Source organism: Pagrus major, chromosome 13 (genome assembly GCF_040436345.1).
Source record: "Pagrus major chromosome 13, Pma_NU_1.0".
NCBI classification, from domain to species: Eukaryota; Metazoa; Chordata; class Actinopteri; order Spariformes; family Sparidae; genus Pagrus; species Pagrus major.
In genome coordinates, this window is record NC_133227.1 from 18,357,501 (window position 1) to 18,382,990 (window position 25,490).

Sequence of the window (25,490 nt, forward strand, 5' to 3'; positions counted from 1 at the left end):
TATAGGGAGAAGTGGGGAGAGCACACATCCCTGGGGGGCGCCTGTGCTGATTGACCGGGTGCTGGATGTAATTTTCCCCAGCCTCACCTGCTGCCTCCTGTCTGTCAGGAAGTTTGTGATCCACTGACAGGTGGAGGCTGGGATGGTGAGCTGGGTGAGTTTGGAGTGGAGGATGTCTGGGATGATTGTGTTGAACGCCGAGCTGAAGTCCACAAACAGGATCCTAGCATATGTCCCTGGGGAGTCAAGGTGTTGCAGGATGTAATGCAGTCCCATGTTGATTGCGTCATTCCTGCCTACAATGAACATATGGGAGGGATCGATCTCTCTGACATGCTGGCACACCTGTACAAGACTCCAGCAAAGTCAAGGCGATGGTATGTTCCCCTCTTCGGATGCATCCTTGTCTTGTGCATTGCAAATGCCTGGCTGGTTTACAAGAGGGACTGTGGTCTACTGAACCAGAAACCAATGCCTCTCAAAAGGTTCTGCCTGGCAGTTGCCCACAGTTTGAACAAAGTCAACAGGCCAGCATCCAAAGTTGGCCGACCATCATCCTGCTCTCCACCAACTCAGAAGAAACGCTATACCCCAAGACCGTCACGACCCAAACTTTATTGGAAATGTCAGAAATGCAATGTTTTCCTGTGTTTGAACGCAAACCAGGAATGGTTTATTTCTTTAAAAGCCAAAGATTATATTAGATTTTTCTACTGTTTTGGGGATTTGTATGTATTTCGGTACTTTTACCATGAAACAAAATCTTGTCCATTCAGTAGAGGCCTATATTTAAATATATTTATATTGGGGTCTGTTGGAAAAAAAAAACAAAGCATTGATTGTTGTTATTATTGCTCCAATAGATAAAGAAATGCAAACAAAAAAAATTGTAAATGCAGAGTTTACACATTCCCACACAAAAGCACGATCTTAGCGGGTTTAGGGCTAGGGTTGGGGTTAGCAACAACAACACCATGCTGTACTTTTTCTTCTTCTCTGCTATGTTTATGAACAAAATTCAAGTGAACTTTGGAGGAGCATGCTGCCAGCTACTGTATCAGTGTGTCAGTGGAAGCAATTTGGCTTCAAATTTAGTTTCATCAGCCACAATTTCACAGATACCAGCACATAGCTGATAATCTATTTTCCCAATATCTTTATTTAAATTTATTGTGCATCACTAGTAACTACCACAGAAGCAGTTTTAAGTATTTTGCCAGGTGTTTAATAGTCTGTATGGCTGTCTGTATGTAAGATGCATTCATGAAACGTCACAGGTGTGTTATTACTAATGTATTAATGCAGTAATGAGTATTGAGTGGTCATGGGTTGGAACATTAACATGTTGACCATTTCATGACTCTAATTTGCTCAAAGACTGATGACTAAGTATAATAATAAGTGTTGATGTAAATTTAATGAAAGCTCAAAGAAAGTGAGTCTGACGCTCTGTGAATAATGTATGTATACGTCTGTGTCGCTGCTGCTGTACCTGTTCCTCTGCACATTAGCTCTATACTGAAGCAAGCAATCATTTTACTGCAGTCCCAAACAATTGAGGAGGAGCAGGGAAACTGGCATTCAGAATGAATCATCTTTTATGTCTTTTACTATGATTGCTATTGCTTTGACTGATGAGAATGAAACTCGTCCCAGCCTAATGCATTATCTGTGCAACAGAAAACTTCACTGATTATTCCTTGTAATTTAGGGATTGTAATGACATACAGGAAAACAAAACGTAAAAATGTTCTGTCTGGTGTTATATTAACATGACAAGAGACATTCATAAACAAATCAGCATTGTGTCTGGATACTTTTCATTTAGGCCATGTTTATGATCAAACCTCACCCATATCAGGAATCATTAATGAATCAAGGTTTAGTAAATAACAATACGAATGTAAAATCAAAATGTAAGAGGCTCTCAACATACAGTTGGTTGGTTAGCCAGCAACTCCAGTTAGAATGCTCCTCAACATTTAGCTGCAGCTTTTACACACACACACACACACACACACACACACACACACACACACACAGCATAATGTATAGAGTGGTGTAGTCTGTGGTCCAAAAACCCAGAAATCAGATAGCATTTTTGCACATCTGGTTCTCTCGTCTCAAAGTCTATGAGTCTGTTGAAAGTGTTTTTTTTAGTTAAATGTTTGAAATAAGGTGTGTGGTTACCATAGGCTGAACATATTTACATGTTTTGTTCTACCACATAAAATACATCATTAAATGTCCCACAGTTTAATTAAAGTTCTTCCATGTGTTAAAAACGGTTAGCGGTTGCTAATAAGTGTCTAAATGAGACTACGGAGGTTGTCGGGGACATTAAACGTCATCGCAGCGAACACGGAGACTCATCTACTCACTAGTCTGTCTTTACAGGCCCACTTCAGTTACAAACTATTCTAACTCTGACTTTACAACTTCATCAGTTTATAGAAAACCTGTATAGAAATTGTGTAGTAAGACGCTTAGTGGTGGTGACGTTTAAGTCATGTGACCATGATATCGTCTGTTTATAGCCTAACATTAGCTTTTTACTGCTACACATTTAATTCACGCTTCAAAAATCACAAAGTGGTGTTCATCTGTGAAGATTATCTTGATGAACAAAACCTGGAAGTGTCATAAACTTGTGTTTGCCAGAGAGATTTTTTTCTACAACTATTACAAAATCCAATAAAAAAATTCCATAGGCTTTTTGTCAAGGGAACCAAGGCGATGCTAACTTCAGGGTTAGCCAACAAAAATACGTCATCGCTACACCACTCTATAGTTCTTGTCTGTTGGACAAAGAAAGCTTTAGTATCTGTGCTGCTAATTTGTGGGTTGATTTATCAGTGGAAATAGGAGTTGGATGCTGAGAAAAAATACAGAACATTAATTTTTGTTTGTGAGTTAAAGTGAAATATGTAATGTATGATATATAATAAATTAATAGCCTAAATAACTTTGACACATGGTCTATTTGTTTTAATAGGCTAAAGGTACTTAGTTCATTTGCAAATAACTCTTCCCCATATGTAACTAATTGTCTTTAGGGAAATTATATGGAAACAGTACATGCATTCAATATTTATTTATTATGTATGTATTAAACTTTGCTCTCATTTTCACTGGCCATGAATCTGGTGAAGATTGTTTGGATTGTGGGGACTTTTCTGTTGTTCTTGAAGATAGTGATCCCAGACTGTCAAAAACACTAACTCTGGTAGAATTCACTGTGGCCTTTGTCGTCTTTAGAGGTGCCATTTGCAAATGTATCCTCAACCCAGGGAGGAGCTTGACACCAATTTGGCCTTAATATCAGACCCTGGCTCTCTGTTCTGTGAATATCCCAAATCCTTCTCTGCCAAAGCTGCCATGTACATTTGAAAATTAAAGCAAAGAATAGACTGGTCTTGTTGTGAACAAAACAAAGTTGATTAGTTGGCCACCAGGGGTCACCCTGTTTAGACATAGGAGTTATTGGGGGTACTCCTCTTCCCCTACTCAGGTTAAAGGTAACTTCCGGTTGTACTGGAACGCCGCTTCCCTATGTACAAGTGTATGCCCACTCGTGTGCTGCAGATAAAGTTTGTTTGCTCTCTACAGTTCGCGTGATTCTTCTTCTTTTTATGTGCAAGTTACCACATATTTTTGGCGACGAGGTGAACCGGTTTTGTGGCCGTGTCGACGTGAACGTCTCCGGTTTGTTTTGTTATTAGCATAGCTAGGCAAAAGTGTGCTAGCTAGCGTGCTAGGCGGCTGTCGGCGAGCGGCAAGACCGAGGACGGACAGTGCCGGACGGAGGAGACACGGGTCGCGGAGTCGAGACGAGAGACACGAGGGGCTACAGCGGCTGCAGCGGCTACGGTGACGACGGTCGGCAGAGCAGCGCGAGGAGTGGCAAGAGGCGCCGGTGGCAGCAGGATCGCTGCCGGGGATCGGAGTTCAAGCGCGGATGGCTACATACGGGACTGTCGGTGAATTTGTGGAGGGGAACGAGGACTGGACTGAGTACGAGGAGAGGTTGGGACACTTTTTCTCTGCTAATGAGATTACGGATGAGGCTAAAAAGCGCTCTATTCTCCTGAGTGCATGTGGAGCAAAGACTTATAAGCTGATAAGGAACTTGGCCACGCCGCGGAAACCAGGAGAAATCCCGTATAATGAACTGGTCGCACTCGTGGGAAACCACCACAATCCCAAACCGTCTGTGATAGTCCAGAGGTTCAAGTTCCATAGCCATTTCAGGAAGCAAGGCCAGTCTGTATCCACCTTTGTTGCGGAGTTACGGCAGCTGTCAGAGCATTGTGACTTTGGGACAGTGTTGGATGATATGCTCAGGGACAGACTGGTATGCGGTATCAATAATGATTCCATTCAGCGCCGCCTGCTGGGGGAAACCCCACCACTGACGTTCAAGAAAGCTCTGGAGATTTCCCAGGGTATGGAGATGGCTGCTAATAATGCTAAAGATATCCAAAAAGGAAATGGAGGTGCACAGATAGCAGCAGTGAACCAAGTCAAGAAAGACACTGGTAAGCAGACAAAGCGTGTGGAATGTTTCCGGTGTGGTGGGACACACTATGCTAATGACTGTAAATTTAAAGATGCTGTCTGCCATGCATGTACCATAAAAGGACATTTGGCTAAAAAGTGTAGAGGGTCAAAAGGGAGGGGGAAGCCAGGGCTGGGAAAAATGAATCAGTCTCAGACAGCCACGCACCACCTTGACCAAGAGGCTGAATGCTCCTATAACATGTTTGGGGTGGAAACAGACAATGAACCACCTGAGCCCTATTATGCTAACATCACTGTCAGAGGGAAAGACATTAAGTTTGAGATTGATTCAGGGGCTACGGCGTCAGTCATCAGTGAGGACACCTACAGACAGACGTGGGGGTCCAACCTGCCTCCCCTCAGTCCATCAAAGCTCAAACTCAGGACTTATACAGGCCAGCCCATTCCGCATTTGGGGGTGCTGTATGTGGACATTTCAGCAGAGGGTCAGAAGGCAAACGCCAGGCTGGTGGTTGCTAAGGGCAGCGGCCCCAGTCTGTTGGGCCGTGACTGGCTACGCAAAATCCGTCTGAACTGGCATGAGATAAAATATGCATGTACAACAGAGGACATTCTGCAGCGGTACAAAGAAGTGTTCAGGGAGGAGCTGGGAACACTTAAGGGGGTTACAGTAAAGCTCCACGTGAACCCTGAGGCTGCGCCTAGATTTTTCAAACCCAGGTCAGTCCCCTACGCCATGAAAGGCAAAGTTGAAGAAGAGCTAGAACGTTTGCAGAAGCTGGGCATAATAGAGCCGGTTCAGTTTTCAAGGTGGGCAGCACCCATTGTGCCAGTTTTGAAAGAGGACAAAACTGCACGGATATGCGGGGACTATAAACTCACTGTCAATCAAGTCTCTAAGCTGGAGGAGTACCCGTTGCCACGCATAGAGGACTTGTTCGCAACCCTATCAGGGGGGAAGCTTTTTACAAAGTTGGACATGAGCCAGGCTTATCAGCAGTTACTGCTTGACGAGGAGTCAAAGGAGTACGTCACCATCAACACGCACAAGGGACTGTTTAAATACAATCGCCTGGTGTTTGGAGTGGCGTCCAGCCCTGCCATTTTCCAAAGAACAATGGACACACTGCTGCAGGGGATTCCGCATGTAGCGGTATACCTGGATGATATTTTGATCACAGGGGCCACGGAGGCGGAGCATCTGGCTAACCTGGAGCAGGTGTTGAGGAGGCTCTCGGAAGCAGGACTGAGGTTGAAACGCAGCAAATGTGTGTTCCTGGTATCAAGCGTGACCTACCTGGGGCACAGGATCACAGCGGAGGGACTCCACCCAGTGGAGGACAAGGTGAGAGCTATTAAAGAGGCCCCAAGTCCCAAATGTGTCGCTGAACTCAGATCATTTCTGGGCTTAGTAAATTATTATGGCAAGTTTCTGCCCGACCTTTCAAGAGTCTTAGCTCCACTGTACAAGCTTCTTCATAATGACACTAAGTGGCAGTGGTGTAAGGAGCAGGAGGGGGCTTTTAAGGAAGTGAAAGAGCTCCTCCACTCAACGACGCTCCTGGTTCACTATGACCCTGATAAAGAGATAATCCTTTCCTGTGATGCCTCACCCTACGGGGTCGGGGCCGTCCTGTCACATGTGATGGAGGATGGATCAGAGAAACCGGTTGGTTTTGCTTCACGTACCCTGACGGCGGCGGAGAAGGGATATTCGCAGCTAGACAAAGAAGGTCTGGCCATCATTTTTGCTGTGAAACGCTTTCATCAGTATCTCTATGGCCATGCTTTCAAGATCCACACAGACCATAAACCACTGATGAGTTTGTTCAGCGAGACCAGATGCATCCCGCCGCTAGCCTCAGCCAGGATACAGCGCTGGGCGCTCATGCTGTCAGCCTACCAGTATTCAATAGTGTACAGAGCAGGTAAAGATAATGCCAACGCTGATGCCCTGAGCAGGCTGCCTTTGCCTGAAATGCCTGTCACTACCTATGTGCCTCCTGAGACTGTGTTTTCGATAGAGAGGCTTGCAGAGACACCAATACGAGCGTCCCAGATCAAACAGTGGACGGAGAGGGACCCTGTCATGTCAAGAGTCAAGCTGTTCCTTCTACAAGGCTGGCCCTCTGTGGTGGAAGGGGAGGAGTTGAGGCCTTATGCTAAACGCAAAACAGAGTTGAGTCTGCAGGATGGGTGCATCTTTTGGGGGGCAAGGGTCGTTGTGCCTCCACCAGGCCGTACACAGATTGTGGAGGAATTACATGAGACTCATCCAGGTGTATCTCGGATGAAAAGTCTGGCAAGATCCTATATCTGGTGGCCAAGACTGGATCAGGATCTGGAGAACAAGGTAAAAACATGCACGCAGTGTCAGACCAATCAGAACATGCCTCCACCTGCTCCTTTGCACCCATGGGAGTGGCCTGACCGCCCGTGGTCTAGGTTACATTTGGACTTTGCTGGGCCGTTTAAGGGACAAATGTTTCTCATAATGGTGGATGCACATTCTAAATGGATTGAGGCCCACATCATGAGTAATATCACAGCGCCCACAACCATTGACAAGCTCAGGCAAGTGTTTGCTGTCCATGGTTTGCCGGACACACTGGTCACTGATAATGGCCCGACGTTCACCAGTGAGCTGTTCAGTGAATTCATGCGCCACAATGGTGTACAGCACATTCGGACGGCTCCTTTTCACCCAGCCTCGAATGGCTTGGCGGAGAGGGCTGTGCAGACCGTGAAGGAGGGCTTGAAGAGGATGGCAGGAGATTCACTCAGCACACAGCTTTCACGGTTCCTGTTCAAATATCGACTCACACCACAGACCACGACTGGGCGCACGCCAGCGGAGCTGTTGATGGGGCGTCGGCCCAAGGCAAGACTGGACCTGCTGCGTCCAGACATGAAAGTGAAAGTGGCGGAGAAACAGGAAAAACAGAAAGAAAGACATGATCAACGTGCACGAGACAGAAAGTTACAACCAAATGACTGTGTTTATGCAAGGAACTTCAGCAGTAGCATCAACCAGCAGTGGCTACCTGGTGTTATTCTCAAGCGGAGTGGCCCGGTGTCTTATGTTGTGAAGCTGACTGATGGTCGCACATTCCGCAGACATCAAGACCATGTGCGCCTGCGGCATGACACAGAGACTGAGACAGAGATGTGCATGGAGAAACCAGTGGGACCACTGGCGGTGGAAGTGAGTTTTCCAGAGAGAGAAACCCAAGGAGGTGTTGCTGTGGCTCTCGGAGGGACTGGACACTCTAATACTGAAGCCCAGACAACAGACAGTCCCCTCGCACCAGTCACATCTGAAGCACCCACATCAGCAGTGACTTCTGTGTCTCCAGAGGTGGTGCGGAGGTCACAGCGTGTGAGAAAACCTCCTGAGAGACTAACTCTGTGATGGAGCATGTTAAGTTGAATGTTATATTGCCTGTTAACTTGTATATATATTTACAGGTGTTGAATATGGCGGAAATAGCACTTAAAGTAATGGTTGTGATGGTTTCCCATGTTATGTATTTAAAGGAGGAAATTAGAACTTAAGGAGGGAGAAGTGTTGTGAACAAAACAAAGTTGATTAGTTGGCCACCAGGGGTCACCCTGTTTAGACATAGGAGTTATTGGGGGTACTCCTCTTCCCCTACTCAGGTTAAAGGTAACTTCCGGTTGTACTGGAACGCCGCTTCCCTATGTACAAGTGTATGCCCACTCGTGTGCTGCAGATAAAGTTCGTTTGCTCTCTACAGTTCGCGTGATTCTTCTTCTTTTTATGTGCAAGTTACCACAGGTCTGTTGTGACCTGGCTGTAACCAGCAGACATTTTACCAGCCATAAGACCCTTGCCTGCTCCATCTTCTCCTTCTCCCACATGACTTCCCTCTGTCCAAGAACTGCACTGCAAAAACTGTCCACCTCAGCCTAAAAATCCAGTAAGCCAGCCTCAAAGTGTCAGGTACCTTTTCCTTCAGGATACAAGTCTCCTATCTACATTAATTTCAATGAGATACTGTACTTTTCCTAATTGTAAATGTCTGCATGTGTGTAGTTGGTGTGCAGGCAGTGTCGGAAATAAAAATGATCATCCTTCGACTCCAGTTAATGTTTCAGCTGTCCAAAGCTCTGTCAAATCACCCCAAAAGATGCTTCATTAACCACCTTATCACTGGCTTAGTTCAGGGATTCATAGCAGGTCTGGGCTGGCTCCCAAAAATGAGTTAAGTATGTTTCACTCAGTAGCTGAAGACGAAGCTTACAAGACACAGTGTGAAAAGGGATGCTGCAGCAATGCACCATATGAGAAAAATAATGTTTTTTTTTTTTTTAAATTACAGCTATAGTCTGTAACTTTCATTTGGTTATATTTACTAAAATTGACATTATGATCTGACAGTAGAATATGATACAGGTCAGCTATGTAAAAATCCACTGTCTGTGGGCCCACCCAGTGGCTGTAATTTGATTTGCAAGAATCTACCGCTCCCGGCTGAATACAACCAATCAGAGCCAAGGAGAGTGTGAGCCAGGTGTCAATCACTCTTGTGCTTACACTGCTGGCAACACCCCTCCCCCGCGCAGGTGCTGCTCTTACCTGGTCTGATACCGCAAGCTCAAAGGCAGAGAACAATGATGGAGAGAAAACAGCTTGGAGCACATCACAGGGAGAAAATAAGAAGGCTGATGAACAAACATGTTATAAAAGGAAAGAAGGGGACCGTGCCCAAAATAAAATTAGGATCAACATCCGAGTGTCTTTTCAGAGGTGGAGGGAGCTGCAGGATTTGCAAAGACTGAAGAGCGACGCAGAGTTAGCCGCTTTTCTGCTGGACAAGTAAGTACCATTGCTTGATATATGTTTCATTCTATGTTTTAACCACAAGGCTATGGTGGCGGCGGTTACAGTAATACTCAATACTACAATAGCGCACATCGCCGATGTTGCAGTCAAGGTACGTAGCTTGTTGCTAAATCTAGCTTGTTAGCTTGTATGCTAACTCCGGTGTTTAGCTTTGTCTGTATGGCTACTGGTCAGCAAAAGTGTGTTTCAAGTGACCAGGCAGTTATAACGTTAGTTTGTGTTCAGTACGCTCTGAAGTGGTTGAATTAGTTTAGAGAAACAACGTTACTCATACTCCAGAAAGACAGCATGGTGATGATGATTACCTGAATGATTACCTGTAACTCTGTCCACCGCGATGTGAGGAATAGTGTTTGTTGCTCTGGATATCTACAGTGACTCGCCTGAGGCACTCATCATTGTAATTTAGCTATATTGATCAGAAATAGAACAATCAGGGCGTATTTTGTTGCCAATGCCGTAACAAAGCAATGAGCATTTAACCCGATGTGCAAGCTATCTTAACCTGAACAACATTAGTTTTCGTTAGCGGGTTTTCTCCCCGATTTATGTGTGCTTTTGCTCACTCCGCTAAATAATCATAATCACTGTTGTACTTATTTACGAGCGTGTTTGTTGAATACCCCATCTTGGTTATCTCGTGTCCTGTTACCGCCGTTACAAGCATGCTCGTGCTCAGCAGGCTCCTCTGTGGGGAGGGGCTTTGAAGGCAGGGCTGCAGCGCGGCAGAGAGGAAGCGTGTGTCAGGCCGGGACTCAAATCAGGACTCAAAAGCTGAGGTGTCAGTGAGCAGATTTTATTGGAGTCAAAAAAAAAACTCTCGACAGAGTGATCCAAAACAAAAGGCTGTGAAAATTAATCTAAATAAGTCTCTCAGAAGGGAGAACTTGGCTAAACTAAAGTTAACCGAAAACACTCCTAAGGAGGAAACTCTCTCTATACAGGTAAGCAAAATTATCAAAATCAAAATCACTCCTAAGGAGGAAAATCAAAAGGCTTCAAAACATTAACTTAACCACTACTATAAACAAAACGGTAAAGAAACAAAAACTCTCCTAAAAGGTGGAGGCTTAACAATACTATACTCACTATAACAAAGAACTGAAAATCTCTCCAAGGGAGGCTGACAATAAATGGACTAAACTAATAACTATGAAACCAAAAGCTAGACTAAGAAAGTTAACAGAAAATCACTCTTTCGAGGCAAGAAAAACTTACGAAACACGCTGTGGCTTTGAACAAGACTTTGGAGTTGGCTTTGGTGATCAGACATGAGACGAAACACTTTGGCACAGGACAAAGGGAGACGCAGACTATTAAACACATGAGGGTAATGGGGAACAGGTGGACACAATCAGGAATCAGGGATGACGGACAGGTGACACAAGAGGAAGGGCAAGTGACCTGAAATGAGAGGAGAGTTAGATTTTCAAAATTAAAACAGGAAATGACAAGACAATAACCCAAGACAAGACCACCTCACCGCGGTGTGACAGCGCGCTAGTGCAGATAATCTGGGCAACCCCCCAAAGAGGTGGTAATTAGACTCTGAATTACTAATGGCTGTGTTTAGGGCGGAACATAAATCAAACCAATCCGAGTGTCGTCTCCCATTCCCTTTAAGAGCCAGGTGCACCAGGGCCTGCAACGTATTAAACGGTAGCACTCTTCCTCGCTGAGGAAAAGGGATGTGTTCCTCAGCTGCTGGACTCCTGCCCTGCCATTTCACAATCATCTGTCCCATCAACTGCATTGCATGTTTGACTGCATATGAAAAAATAATCTGATATTTAACCTGTGAGGAGGAGGAGCACTGCTGCGTCCCTCTGTGTGTGTGCGATTCTCAGTCTGTGGATCAGGCATGGCGGGTCATAAAAAGTATCCTGATCCTGATCAATAGCGGTGGGATGAGAGCGGAGAAATAAATCCTTAATGAGGCAAATATTAATGACATTACCTGCAGCGATCCTACAGCAGCAGAAACCATATGTGTATTTCTACATTAACATGCGCATTTGCGCACAAAGAACAGCTGATAAACTTCATTGATTATTTAAAACTCCTGACTTGTTGCCTTTGGAGAGTTGATAACTACAGCTTTTAGTTTTGCTGATTAAATGTGCCACGATATTTGTTGCAGTACATTACTGAGTTCATGGAAATGTTTAAAATAACTGAAAGCAACCTCTCAAATGATAAAATCAGAGTGTATGTGTAGTGTGAACCTGCCTGTGTAGGAGCATCTGATGCAAATGATGCATTAGATGCAAATGTACTTGTGCCCACCTGTCCAAGGTGGGTGCTGGGTGTGATGCTGCTTTGCGCCGAGCGTAAGATAGAGCCCTGAGTCTCATGTGAACTATTATTTCCAAAACTTCATGAAATGCTCCTTTAAATTCAATGTCTTCAAAGGGAGTAACAGAAATTACACAGGCTGTAGTGTTAGAATATTAGCAAAAGCTAGCATGAGCGCGTCGACACATAAACATTAGCTCTCCAGCCTGCTTGACAGTGTGCACGGCTAAACTACATTGCTGTAAACATATCCTCAATTCAGTATACTTGACACAGTTTACCTCCGCACATAAGTCTCTACCATTTCAAAATTAGAGCGTTTCACTCACTGAGTTCACTCATTTAGCTCACACAGAAAGCTACTGTCTTTTGGTTTTAGCTAGTGTCTTTATCGGCACCGCCATTACAGACGTGAGGCAACCCCTATTTGTGATTCTATGTTCATGTTTTTTTTTTAATGTGTATTTATTGTCTGTAAGGGTAGCTACTACTATGCACTATGCACCTTGAGTCCAAATTTCCCCTAGGGGACAATAAAGTATATTCTATTCTATAAGCAATCCAAAAATGTTGCTGCATTTCTCAAACTAATTTGGTCACTAATGTCTAGGGATGTCCCGATTCTGCAATCGGGATCGGGGCTGATATGGGTATTTTTTCACTGATTGGGATCGGCAATTTTGAATGTGGACCCAAGCCCGATTAGCTGTCAGCTGTCGTCAACGGAGCACAATTTGTGGCAGAATGCAGTCATGCTCATAACGTTAGTCTAGAGAACCTGTGGATAAAATGTCTGCAGTGTGGAAATATTTCAAATTAGAAAGTGAAAGCAATCCAACGGCAACATGTAACATCTGCAATACGACCATTTTGCGAGCTGGTAACAAAAGAGCTGCATTTAATACTACAAATTTGATACGGCACATAAACAAAAACATGAGTTCACTCAAGCAATACAGGCAAAGGCACCGAAGCAACAAACACTCGTGGATACTTTCAAAAGGAAAGAGAAATATCCTCGAGTCAGCGACATGGCCCCAAATATTAAAGAGAAGGTCATTGAATTCATCGCTCTGGATAACCAGCCCACCTCTGTGGTATAGGATCAGGTTTTAGTTACTGACTTTGTTTACTTCGTTGTTTTTGTTAAAAAAAACACAAAAAAAACAAATGAAAACCAATGTTGCAATAGGATATGCAGAATAAGAAGGAGCCATATGAAAGTATTTACTTTGTTTCAACAAAATAAAAAAAGCTATTAAGAACAGCTTGGATGCAGGTGATTTTTGTTCTTAATGCAGCTGTATTATCTAGGAAAATATTAGTTAGGGCTAAGTATCGGATCGGGACTTGGTATCGGCAGATACTAAATATTAAATGACTCAGATCGGGATCGGGGTAAAAAAAACCTGATCAGGAAATCCCTACTAATGTCTATACTTGGTGCAGTCATTAGGCACTAGTGGCAGAGCTATATTGCTGACTGTGAACACAAAATTGGGGTTCGATCCGATAAAACATTTATTTTACTATATATACCTGGACATTCCCTTCCTCTCTGAAAAGACTCTGCAAGTGAACTCTGTCTCTGTGTCGAGGGTCTGAGGCATTCCCATCCTCCTCCTTCCTTCTTCTCCAGAGGGACCTGGATACAGACACAGCAGAGCTCCAAGAGCACGTGCAACAGTGTCCTCAGTAGCTGAAGTTGATCTTCCTCATGTCGTTTTTCATATATTCAGCTGCAGCAATAGCAATGATTTAAGAAACACAAATTTATAAACTAATTCACTGATTTTGGTGAAACAGTGTCAACTCTCTGTAGTTTACTAATGCATAGATATTATTATTGTAACTGTACATTACAGTTGCTCCTTCAAGAATAGAAAATATCACACTGTAGATATAAACAGGATTAAAATGGAGAAAAGTCAAATCAGTAAGAATAAAATATATTAAGTACTTAAAAAATACAGTACTGAAATATAAAAAACTGTAAATAAATATTATATATATCATACTTCATTATACTCCGTCATGCTCGCTCAGCCTGTGCCCTCTCATATATTTTGGCTGTGCTGGATGTCTGCTCCAAATACCATGGGAAAATGATTTTTTTTTTGTATTTCAGAAAAAGAATGAGGTAACAGAAACTCATGTTTTCATTCTCTTTCAAACATACTTATGACCTTAATAACAAGTCCCAACATCCAAGCAACAAAAAGGCAGCAAGGAGAATCCAAGAAAACTAAAGAGTAATGCAAACCATAAAGCCATGGGGAACAAATCAGAGACACATGGGGACCAGGGAACAGACACAGGACACACAAGACTGATCCAAGTACAAAAACAGACAAACTGACAAAAGGTAAATGAAAAACCCAAGCTTAAATACACAGGTATGATTCATTTATGGAACACAGGTGAGAAGGAAAAAAGGGCGGGAAAACAGACAAAGACAGGAATGGGTAAAGGACAGTAAAGCAGTTTTCACACAGAGACTCCGAATTATCGCCGCAACGAAGGCTCGCCTTTACACCACCTTTGTTTGTTCACACTGAACCAAGCAGCGATACTGTGGAACCAAAAGAGGTGTTACGGCTTGCGCCGGTATTCGTTAGTGTGTGTGTTTTTGTTTTTGTTTTCTGTACAGAGTGAGAGCTCCTGTCTCCCCAGAAGATCGTGTGGCTCCCGCACCTCATTGGTTCCGCATCCCGGCTGTGGCAGAGAGGGATTGGCTGCTCCAGGAAGCGGGGACTATAAGAGCCGGCAATGCCAGAGGACGGTGTGGATCGCAATCGTGCCGGCATCTACCCAAACTTAGAGAGCTTCGTACTGTGAAAATTAGTGCTAAAAATCGTTAGAGTGTGTTTGTGAGCCCGAGTGCAAGAGTGTCTGTGAGAGTGCGTGTGCTCTGGGTAAAACCAGAGCAAGAGTGTTTGCGGTTAGGGAAGCAGTAGGGGTGAGCTGCCTTTTTCTTTACTTCAGTTTTCTCCTGTTTTTGATTAGGTTAGGGAGTTAGGTTCAGCAATTGTCTTTTTGTTTCTTTTCTTTTTATAGGGCTTAGATAGATTCGGACCCCGGAGTTTAGATCTGTGTTTTGTTTGTTGTTTTAGGCCTGAGCTCACCCTGAAGCCATGCTTCACCACTTGTATATAGAGCACCTATTTCACTGTACATAAATTGCACTTATACTCGTGTTGTAAATAAATTGTTGTGTCACGTAACTCGCCTTGTGTTGGGTGTCGGCTATTTATGTTAGGCTCGGCTGCCTAGGTCGAGCGTAACAGAGGTGTAACGGTAAACATCATAATGTTGAGATCTGTGTGTTTTATTTTTTACGTTTCCACCTATTTACCCCTGATAATCTAAACATGTACCCGCTGACTGTTTCTAATCATATGGATGCAGTTATATGTGTTGTGACTGAGATACTGACCCACCAAACATCCTGGAAAGTGACAAAGTTACATTTTTCGCTCTAAATTACTTAATTACATAATCGCCATCATTAAACAGGATGCTGTCTAACTCTCCCTCGCGGGGAGGGATGCTGTTTTCTGAGGTAAAGTTCACTGAAGTCTCAGTTAGGAGAGCTGACCATCGCAGTGATTTATTTTCAATACGAGTTGTCAGAGACAGTAACTACAACAACACAATAGTGAAAAGAGACAGAGACATGGTGAGTTAAATTTTGTTCCTCTAAATTGCATCACATCATCACCACCATTCAACAGAAGGAGCCGCCTAGCTCTGCTGCCGGGGACAGACGTTGTTTTTCGGGCAGAAATGTGACGATGAGTCAGTCAGACAGACAGGATGAGACTTTCCCACGTAAATATTCGGTATTTTTTCTTCATATGAGATGCTGAAGACACCACTTGCTACCACATTACTACCACGTTGTTTGGTCCTGTAACATTGCTTTGTGGGTCATTTCTCTTTTATTTGATGAGTGAAGGATCTGTTAGTTGCCAGACTGAATACCATCAGATCGACACACTTTTGTCCCGTGTTGCTGGCTTTTCCATTCACACAGAGACCGTCTAGCCTCTGCTGCGGCTCTGTTACTACCTCTGGTGGCAGATCAGTAACAGAACAAAACTGTCCCCCCCTCTGCCTCTGTAACTTTCACACAGACGGCAAGGATAGCATAGCATAGCATACTTTAGAGTGACAAAACATACCAGCGTACATTATGTCAAAATGCATACCTGCTACACAAAATTTGCACAGATTGGCAGTTCTACAATTTCGACTCAAATATATAAAATAAATGTATTATGTATAAATCTTGTCTGTTTAAAGCATTTCTGTGAGTATTTCTTTTACATTTACATTTACATTTAGGGCATTTAGCAGACGCTTTTGTCCAAAGTGACTTACAATAAGTACATTTGTCACAAGAAAGAAACCACAACATATCACCGTCAATAAAGTAGAAAAAATAGAAACAATTTTCAAGCCCTCGTCTGGGCAAAGTAGCTGCTATTTATCAAGGATACCTTAAATACATAAGTGCTATGATTTAAGTGCTAAGGGTAAGAACATACAAGTACATATATTATTTAATTTTTTGGGGTATGGAGGTGGGGAGGGTGTCATGCTATGTGGGGTCGAGGTGAAGTCTGAACAAGCGAGTCTTGAGTCTTTTGCGGAAGATGACAAGTGACTCTGCTATCCTGGGAGTTCGTTCCACCACTGGGGTGCCAGAGCAGAGAAGAGTTGCGACTTCGCTGAGCGGCCTTTGTTTGCTCTAAGCGATGGCGGTACCAGCCGGCCAGCTGATGTAGTAGAGCGAAGTGTTCGCACTTGGGCGTGTGGTCTGACCAGTGTTTGGAGGTAGATGTGCAGTTCTGTTGACAACCTTGAAGGCCAGTACCATCATCTTGAATCAGATGCGGGCTGCAACAGGAAGCCAGTGGAGGTCACAGAGGAGGGGGTCACATGGGAGAATTTGGGTAGATTGAAAACAAGGCGTGCTGCAGCATTCTGGATATGCTGCACCAGTTTTGTCGCAGAGGCTGGGAGTCCAGCCAAGAGCGTGTTGCAGTAATCCAGGTGGGAGATGACAAGCGCTTGGACTAGGAGTTGCGTCGCTTCCTTTGTGAGGAAAGACCGAATCCTGCGGATGTTGTAGAGGGCAAATCTGCAGGAGTGGGCCACAGCAGTGATGTTGGGGGTGCAGGATAGTCCGTCGTTGAGGATTACGCTCAGGTTCCTTGCAGTCGCTGAAGGTGATACCGTGACGTCCTCGACAGTGACTCACAGGTCCATGCAAGGGCAGTCTTTCCCCGGGATGAAGAGGAGTTCAGTTTTACTAAGGTTGAGCTTGAGATGATGCGCAGTTATCCAAGTGGAGATGTCTGCCAGACATTCCGAGATGTGCGTTGCAACGTGGGTATTAGAGGATGGGGGAAAGGAGAGGAACAGTTGGGTGTCATCAGCATAACAGTGGTAAGAGAATCCATGTGATATGATTGCAGAGCCTAGTGATCTAGTGTATAGTGAAAACAGAAGTGGTCTTAGTACTGAGCCTTGAGGGACACCAGTTTCCAGAAAGCAGGGTTTGGACAAGGAGCCATTCCAGAGGGCTGAGGGCTGAAGCAGGTAAGGCTGTCATAGGTGAGGGTTGGGGGAGGTGCTTTCTGGAAGGGCATAGAAGTAAATGAGGAGCTGATGTCTTTTACTTTCTTGGTACAGTAAGTTTCAAAGTCATCAGCAGTGAGGGAGGAGGGGTAGGAGAGGTGAGGAGGGAAGAGAACATGGAGAATAGTTTCCTGGGGTTGGAGGCAGAGGAGTTGATCTTTGACAGGTAGAAGGCAGATTTGGCTGCTGAAACAGTTGATGTGAAGTCAGAGAGGAAGTGGTGGTAGTGAGCAAGGTCATCAGGATGATGTGATTTTTTCCATTTTCTCTCTGCTGCTCGTAACGCCAATCTGTTGGTTCACAGTGATTCAGACAGCCGGGGGGGATGATCATGCTGGTTGGGAGGTGAGGGGACAGAGACTCAAGTTGGTTCCTGGCCGGTGGGTGGGTGGAGAGGGGGAGAGTGTGAGGTCAAATGTGGAGAACAAGCTTATGAATTCAGATGAGTGCAGCTTCTCTGGGGGGATGTTGAAGTTACCCAGGACGATGAGTGGTGTGCCATCGTCAGGGGAGCAGCTTAGGAGGGCATCCATCTCATCAAAGAAGTCGCAGAGAGGACTGGGAGGGCGATAGATCACCACAATATTGAGCTTCCAAGGAAGGGTGACAGAGACGGCGTGGAATTCAAATGCAGATCTGGGTAGGTGGTCGAGGGTAAGGACCTGGTATGACCACGTGGGTGAGATGAGGAGTCCAGTTCCTCCTCCTCGTCCTGTTTGTCTTGGGGAGTGTGAGAATGAGTAGGCAGTTGAGAGGGCAGCTGGAGTGGCAGTGTTTTCTGGAGTGATCCAGGTCTCCGTAAGGGCCAGGAAGGGGAGAGTCTGCAGGGAGGCATAGGCTGAAATGGTGTCCGCCTTCTTCACTGCAGACTGGCAATTCCATAGCCCCCCTTGTACAAGTTCAGTACCAGTGGAGAATGTTGGGTAACAGAGATTGGCTGGGTTACAACCTCGAGCAATGGGTCTCCGGTGAAGTCTTCTCCGGTTAGATGTCCTGACTGGGATTGGGTAGGACTCATGACTGCGATCTGTTGTGGTCGGTGAGTTTCTCGGACTTCCTCAATAGACTCCCGCAGAGAGACTCCCTAAGTCTTCGTTCAGCTGTCCTGACGCTGTAGTGACTAGCCCATATGTGCTAGATTTACCTCAGGCTTAGCTCCGCCCTGCAATCAAGGCTATTCAACTCAACTGACTTGGCAGAAACTCACTGATAGCTACTCAGCTTCAACAGTTTCAGAAGAATTTACACAAAACGTATCTAGACAAGATTAAATATTTCAACTAACTTTCCTCACAGAATGCCTACACACTGAATCTACAGTTTTTCCTTACTCACTAGCAGTAGTTCACAGCTTTCTTCACCTGGACAAAATGTACATGAACAAGAGAGTGCTGGCTGCTCCTTTTATGCAGGCTTAGCTCCGCCCTGCAATGAAACCTATTCAACACACCTGACTTGGCAGAAACTCACTGATAGCTACTCAGCTTCAACAGTGTCACAAGAATTGACACAAAAAGTATCTAGACAAGATTAAATATTTCACCTAACTTTCCTCACAGTAAACGCTGAATCTACAGTTTCTCCTTACTCACAGGATTTCACAGCTTCCTTCACCTGGACAAAATGTATCTCCCACTTAAACCTCCTTTCCGTCAGCACTTTAGCTGATCTCAAACAGGGCTGGCCCGTCAGATTTTTCCAGCGAGAACATTTTTAAATTATAAAGATTCGAAATTAAATTACTGTTGATATTTTAATTTTTGTAATAAAAATAATTTTGTAAAATGTTTTGTCTTTACATAGCAAGATCCCTAATTGTTAATCATTTTTAATAATCTGAGCACAGCTGGCAGAGTAACACTTTGTGCATGAAGTTAGTCAATTCAGGGAACATGAAAACTAAGTACCAATTTCCATGTAATAATACAATAAAGCAGGTGTTTGCTTTTGGCCCACGGCCCACCATTAAGTATCAGTTATGGCCTTCCAAGGGAAAAAGTTTGAGCAATCCTGATTTTGAAGTTTAAAATTCCACAAAGTGGCTCTATTTTTACCAAGTCTAGTGCAACAGCACTGGAGAAGCTTGACATAGAGACATTCTTTAACCCAGGGTTGCCTAGAGCAGTGGTTTTCAAAGTGGGGGCTGCCAGGGGGCGCTAGGGGGGCCTCAGAAAATTGGAGGGAAGATAAGAAAAAAAATGCAAAAAAACGAATTATTTTTTATTTTATTTTTTTAATAACCATTTGTCCTGAACGTACAACACTTAAACTGCCGTAATCGTCTGATTCTCAAGTTCAGCTGCAAGTTGAGCATGACGATGTCATAATCTGTGTAGACCTGGCGGTTGTTATCAAGCCCCTCTGCTCCTCAAGCTAGCGTGTAGCTAGCTAGCGCAACAAATAGACCGAAGGAGCAGACCAACAGCCCTGCCGTGGAGGACTCTGCTGCAAAAAAAACCTAAGAACTCATGGCCAACTAAAATCCGAAAATATGAGGCAGCATACATTAAGTATGGCTTTACAGCCATACAGAATAATGGCCATGATTGCCTGAAATGCGTCCTTTGTCTGGAGACCCTCTCAAAGTGAGTGTGAGTGTGAGTGTTTAAAACCTTCGAAACTTCAGCGTCACTTGATACAAAAACATCCGGCAGAGGCTGATAAAACAGTAGACCGACCCGAGCGGGCCCTAAAGGCATCATTTTTGGCCTCGTACCACATTGCTCGTGCTAAAAAACCTCACACAATTGGAGAGGATTTGATTCTACCAGCTACCAAAGACATTGTCCGAGAATTGCTTGGTGAGGATGCTGCCAAAAAAATCAACACTGTCCCACTCTCTGATAACACCATGAGCCGACGGATTGGTGACATGGCCCAGGACGTATCTGCTCAGCTTTTGGAGCAGGTGAGAGCCAGCGAATACTTCGCACTTCAGCTGAATGAGAGCGCAGATTTATCCAATGAGGCCCAACTGCTTGTGTACATTAGATTTATTTCCCAGGAAAGATTTGTGGAGGAAATACTATTTTGTAGAGCACCTGAAAGAAGAACAACTGGGAAAGACATTTTTCAAGTTTTGGACGATTACATCGAGTCTAACGGATTGGACTGGACCCGTTGTGTGGGGGTGTGTTCGGACGGAGCCGCAGCAATGACCGGGAAGATCAGTGGAGTGACCGCTCTCATCAAGCAGAAAGCCCCGCATGTAGTGGCCACACACTGCATGCTCCATTGCGAGGCACTTGTTGCAAAAAGGATGGATAATGAGTTGAATCAGGTACAACAGGAGGTCATACAAGTAATGAATTTTATTAAAGCCCGCCCCATGAAACACAGACTGTTTACCCTGCTATGTAATGAGATAGGCGCCCGTTTTGAGGGGCTGCTGCTTCACTCGAACGTGCGCTGGCTGTCACGGGGCGTAGTTTTAAACCGTGTCTATGAGCTGCAAAGGGTGGTTGCAGAGTTCCTCTCATCTGAAAAGCATCAGCTGGCAGATCGGTTCACCGATGCAACCTGGATCCGCAAACTTGCATACATGTCAGACATTTTCCAGCATCTAAATGTACTGAATCAAAGCATGCAAGGGTGTGACACGTACATACTGCAGGTGCAAGACAAAGTGCATGTTTTTTCCAAAAAGATTATGCTGTGGTCAAACAAGCTCCAGGAGGGAGTTACAGAAATGTTCCCACTACTTCACCAGGAGCTGCTGTCATGCGATGATTTGGGCTCCATCTCTCCATTGATCCAGTCCCACCTGGAGCACCTCCAAGGATATTTTTACTATTTCCCTGACCTTGAAAACACACATTTAAACTGGCTTAGGAACCCCTTTGCCCCCAGCAGCGGTTCTAGTCTGGATTTAAAGTCACAGGAGGAGCTGATTGAGATGACAAACTCAGGGGATTTAAAACTGAACTTTGAGGCTCTTCCCCTGTCTAACTACTGGCTACATGTAAGAAAGGACTATCCCACCTTGGCTGACAGGGCACTGAAATGCCTTCTCCCTTTTGCAACAACCTACTTGTGTGAGTCTGGCTATTCCAGTTTAAAAGTGCTTAAAACAAAACATAGAGCACGTCTACGAAAATGACATAGGTATGGCACTGACAGACATTAAGCCCAGGCTTGGCAAACTGTGTAGGAGTCACCAAGCCCATCCCTCCCACTAGTGTAATCTCTGTCTGTCACTCCCAGACACACACACACACACACACACACACACACACACGAGAGAGGTCACACACACACGAGAGAGGTTTGATTTTTTTTGTTCTGTTCTTATCTGTCAACAGTTTGTTGAAAAGTTTATTATTCAGTGGGAATATAAAGTGCTGAAAAGATGTTCGTTAATAATTTTCTTATGCTAAACAAATGTAATAATTATTGAATACTGAACAAAAGTAAGAAAATACATTCTAAAAGCTGATGTTTCTTTACATATTTTGTAGCATTGTCTGTGGGTTTGGGGGTCCCCGGCCAGAAGCTAATGCTGTTTGGGGGACCTTGGCATGGAAAAGTTTGGGAACCCCTGGCCTAGAGCGCCACATGCTGGAGGGGTGCCGCTGATGACCCTGGCCTGCATTTGGGGTGCCGTGTCACGTGAACACTGACTGTGCTGAAAGTGGGGGGATACATCTCAGGTCAAAGAAGAGAGAGGTTATAGGTTTTCTATTTTTACATTTCAAGGTCCGAGCCTTCAGCCTTCAATTTAGAAAAAGGAGAAAAGAGGAGGAGGAAAAGTAATCCCAATATAGAGGTATGTCGGCCTTTATATCATTAAAAACAATACCGTGTGGTATAAAAGATGTTCCATTTGTACTGGCGAGTTACAGTTTTTTTTGATTGCTTAAGCACGATTTTCAAAACAGGGCCCGTGTTTTCAAAACACTACACACAATTAGCACAACCACACACCCAATTAGCAAAACACTACAGATCCTTTGCAAAATTAAACACTCTTGTAAAAACTATACACTTCTTTTTAAAAACCACACTTTGTTACCATATGAAACACACACGTTTCACATTACTATACTCTGTTTGCACAAGTTACACTCTGCTGTGATAAACCTAAAACACTTTTAGCACTTCTACTTCCCTATGATTAGAGTAGGCTACTATCAACAAAGTACAAATATAGTGTAATTTCACCAAACACTACACAAGACCAATGTTGCAGACTGAAGAAACTCATTTATTTCTCAACACGCCCAAAATGTTGACATGGAGATTCATAATACTGTAACAAAACGTCACTTTACGTATTGTAAGTTACAGTTTTTCTTGATTGCTTTGATGCAGCAGTCAACTCAAACTCCACATTTTCAAAACAGTTAACACACAGGCCGAAACAGTGGCACTCATGGTCGAAATGACACATTTTGTTTGCAAAAGGCTCTAACCGTGCCAAAACATTTAAACTATGCAACAAAAGCAAATTTTGCCTTCAAACAACACAACTTGCAAACAAGTGTATGAGCTCTTCCAATCAACCATTACACAGTGGACAACAAAATACAAAAGACAGCACTCAGTGCGAATCAGTGCACCATTGCTTGTCATTGTAGCCAATTACTGTACGTACCTTTCATGCCAGTGCCATTTGTTGTCAAATTTGCCTTCTTGCAAAGAATTGGATCCAGAATCAGAAATGCTTTGATGTAAATTTTATTGATTCCGTTGATTCTTTTTTTCAAACTGTGGCTCAAAACTGAAATACTGTAAATATTACACAAAATACATGTAAACCAAAATAAAATCTATTACAGTAAAGTATAAGAAATAGCCACTATTGATACTCAGTCTCTTCTGTCTTGACGATGGGGCCACATGGCCTCATCCACATCACATTCAATATCCTCTCTTGCAATGCACCGAGGGAAAAATCTTCTTGCATGCCTTATCCAACCTTGACATTCCTCTGCACCTATTTCTTGGGCAGCAGCAGTCATTGCATTCAGCAAGGGCATCTGCTCATAGGGACGGTGATCATAAACCTTCCACCTCCAAGCACTGAAGAACTCCTCTATGGGATTCAAAAATGGGGAATATGCTGGAAGGAACTGCATCATCATTCGAGGGTGTACTGCAAACCACTCATTGACAAGGCGAGAGTGGTGGAACGCCACATTGTCCCAGATAATGACGAAGAGTGGCATGCCAGGCCTCAACAGCCCTCTCTCCTCAGGTGGGATCAGCCTGTCATGAAGTGCATTCAGGAATGTTATGAGGCGCTCGGTGTTGTATGGTCCAATAGTGGGGATATGGCATAGGACACCATCATTGGAGATGGCAGCACACATGGTTATGTTGGCGCCCCTCTGTCCTGGAACTGTGATAGTGGCCCTGTACCCAATGAGGTTCCTTCCACGTCTCCTCACTTTACAGAGATTGAAGCCGGCTTCATCAACATAAATGAAGACATGATGTGCCCCCTCAGCTTCAAGCTCCATTATTCTCTAAGTAAAAAAAGGCAAAGTAACATTGAAAAGTGACTCCAGTTGACTCTAACTGCATGATATGACAAGGCATTACAGTATACTGTAGTAATGTTTCCTTACCTCCACATATTGGCATCTGGCCTCCTTCACAACGTCAGAGTTCCTTTGAAATGGAACTGTATAGAGCTGCTTCATGGCCATATGGTTCCTTCTTAGGATGCGGTCAATGGTGGTCACGCTCACATTGTTGATGTTCCTAAACATGCCCTGGCCTGTGATCACTGCTGCCCTGATTTCACGCAGTCTTATGGCATTGTTTGCCACAACCATGTTCACAACAGCTGCCTCCTGCTCAGCACTAAAAATTCTCCCTCTACCACCAGAGAATGGTAGCCTTTGGATTCTACAAAGAATACATGTAATGGGAGTGAGGAAACAATTACACAAAGTATATCACTGAGGATATTTCAGTATATACTGTACAGCAACATTACCTGTTTTCCTGTCGAAAAATTCTGACAATGGATGCAACAGTGTTTCTGTTTAGCACAGGTTGGACTCTTTGTCCAGCCTCTCTAAGTGAAAGGCCATGATTGATAACGTGATCAATAACAGTTGCCCAAATTTCATCAGAAACCTGAGCCCTTCCAACTATACCTCCACCTCGCACTCGGACTCCTCTTCCTCGGACCCCTCTACCTCTTACTCTCACTCTCATCTGCCTTAGACCTCTTCCATCCATGTTGGCAAAGAACAACCCAGACGCTGCACCTTTTAAGGCCTGCAGACTGATTGCTAATTGAAGATTTGTGTGAAGGAGTGTCAAACAGGTGCTTCAGTGATTTCATAATGATGTAGGTAGTTTCTAATAGTTAGGAACAGATGGTTTCTGTTTGGTTACCATAGCTAAAACAATGGAGTTTGGACTGCTTGAATGACATCTGTGTTAACTGTTCTGCAAAAGGGTGGGGAAAATGTGTCAATCCAATGAGAAAGGGTTAACACATTTGCAAGAGGTGTCTTGTGCTCTGCTGAGACAGTGATGATGGAAACCGAGTGGATCCCAGTTTCTTTAAGCAGGTCAAAGCAATCAAGAAAAACTGTAAAAAAACAACAAAAAAAACTAGACATTGTCTCTTCGCCTAGCTGGATCTGGCCAGAGAATTTCATCAACATTGCAGGCAATGTTGTCATTAGCAAGACACCTTGGAAAGAAACGTCTTGAATGACGAATCCATCCTTGCATTGCTGCTACCTCCATCTGGTCACAGGCCTCCTCCATGGCTTGGATGAGGGGTACCTCAGCCTGGAGACGGAGATCATATACCTTCCACCGCCATGCCGAGAAAAACTCTTCTATAGGGTTGAGGAATGGAGAGTATGGTGGAAGATATAGGACGGTGAAATGTGGATGTTGCTGAAACCAGTTCTGAACCAGAGCAGAGCGGTGGAAAGACACATTGTCCCAGACAACAATGTACTGCATGTGATCGATTTGATTTGCTGCTGTTATGTTGTGCAACTGGTCCAAGAATGTAAGTATGAGTGCTGTGTTGTAAGGGCCCATATGGGCATGGCGGTGGAGGACCCCAGTCTGTGTAATGGCTGCACAGAGAGTTATATTACCCCCACGTTGCCCTGGGACATTGACTATAGCCCTGTGGCCAATGATGTTTCTTCCCCTCCTTCGTGTTCTCGTCAGGTTGAACCCA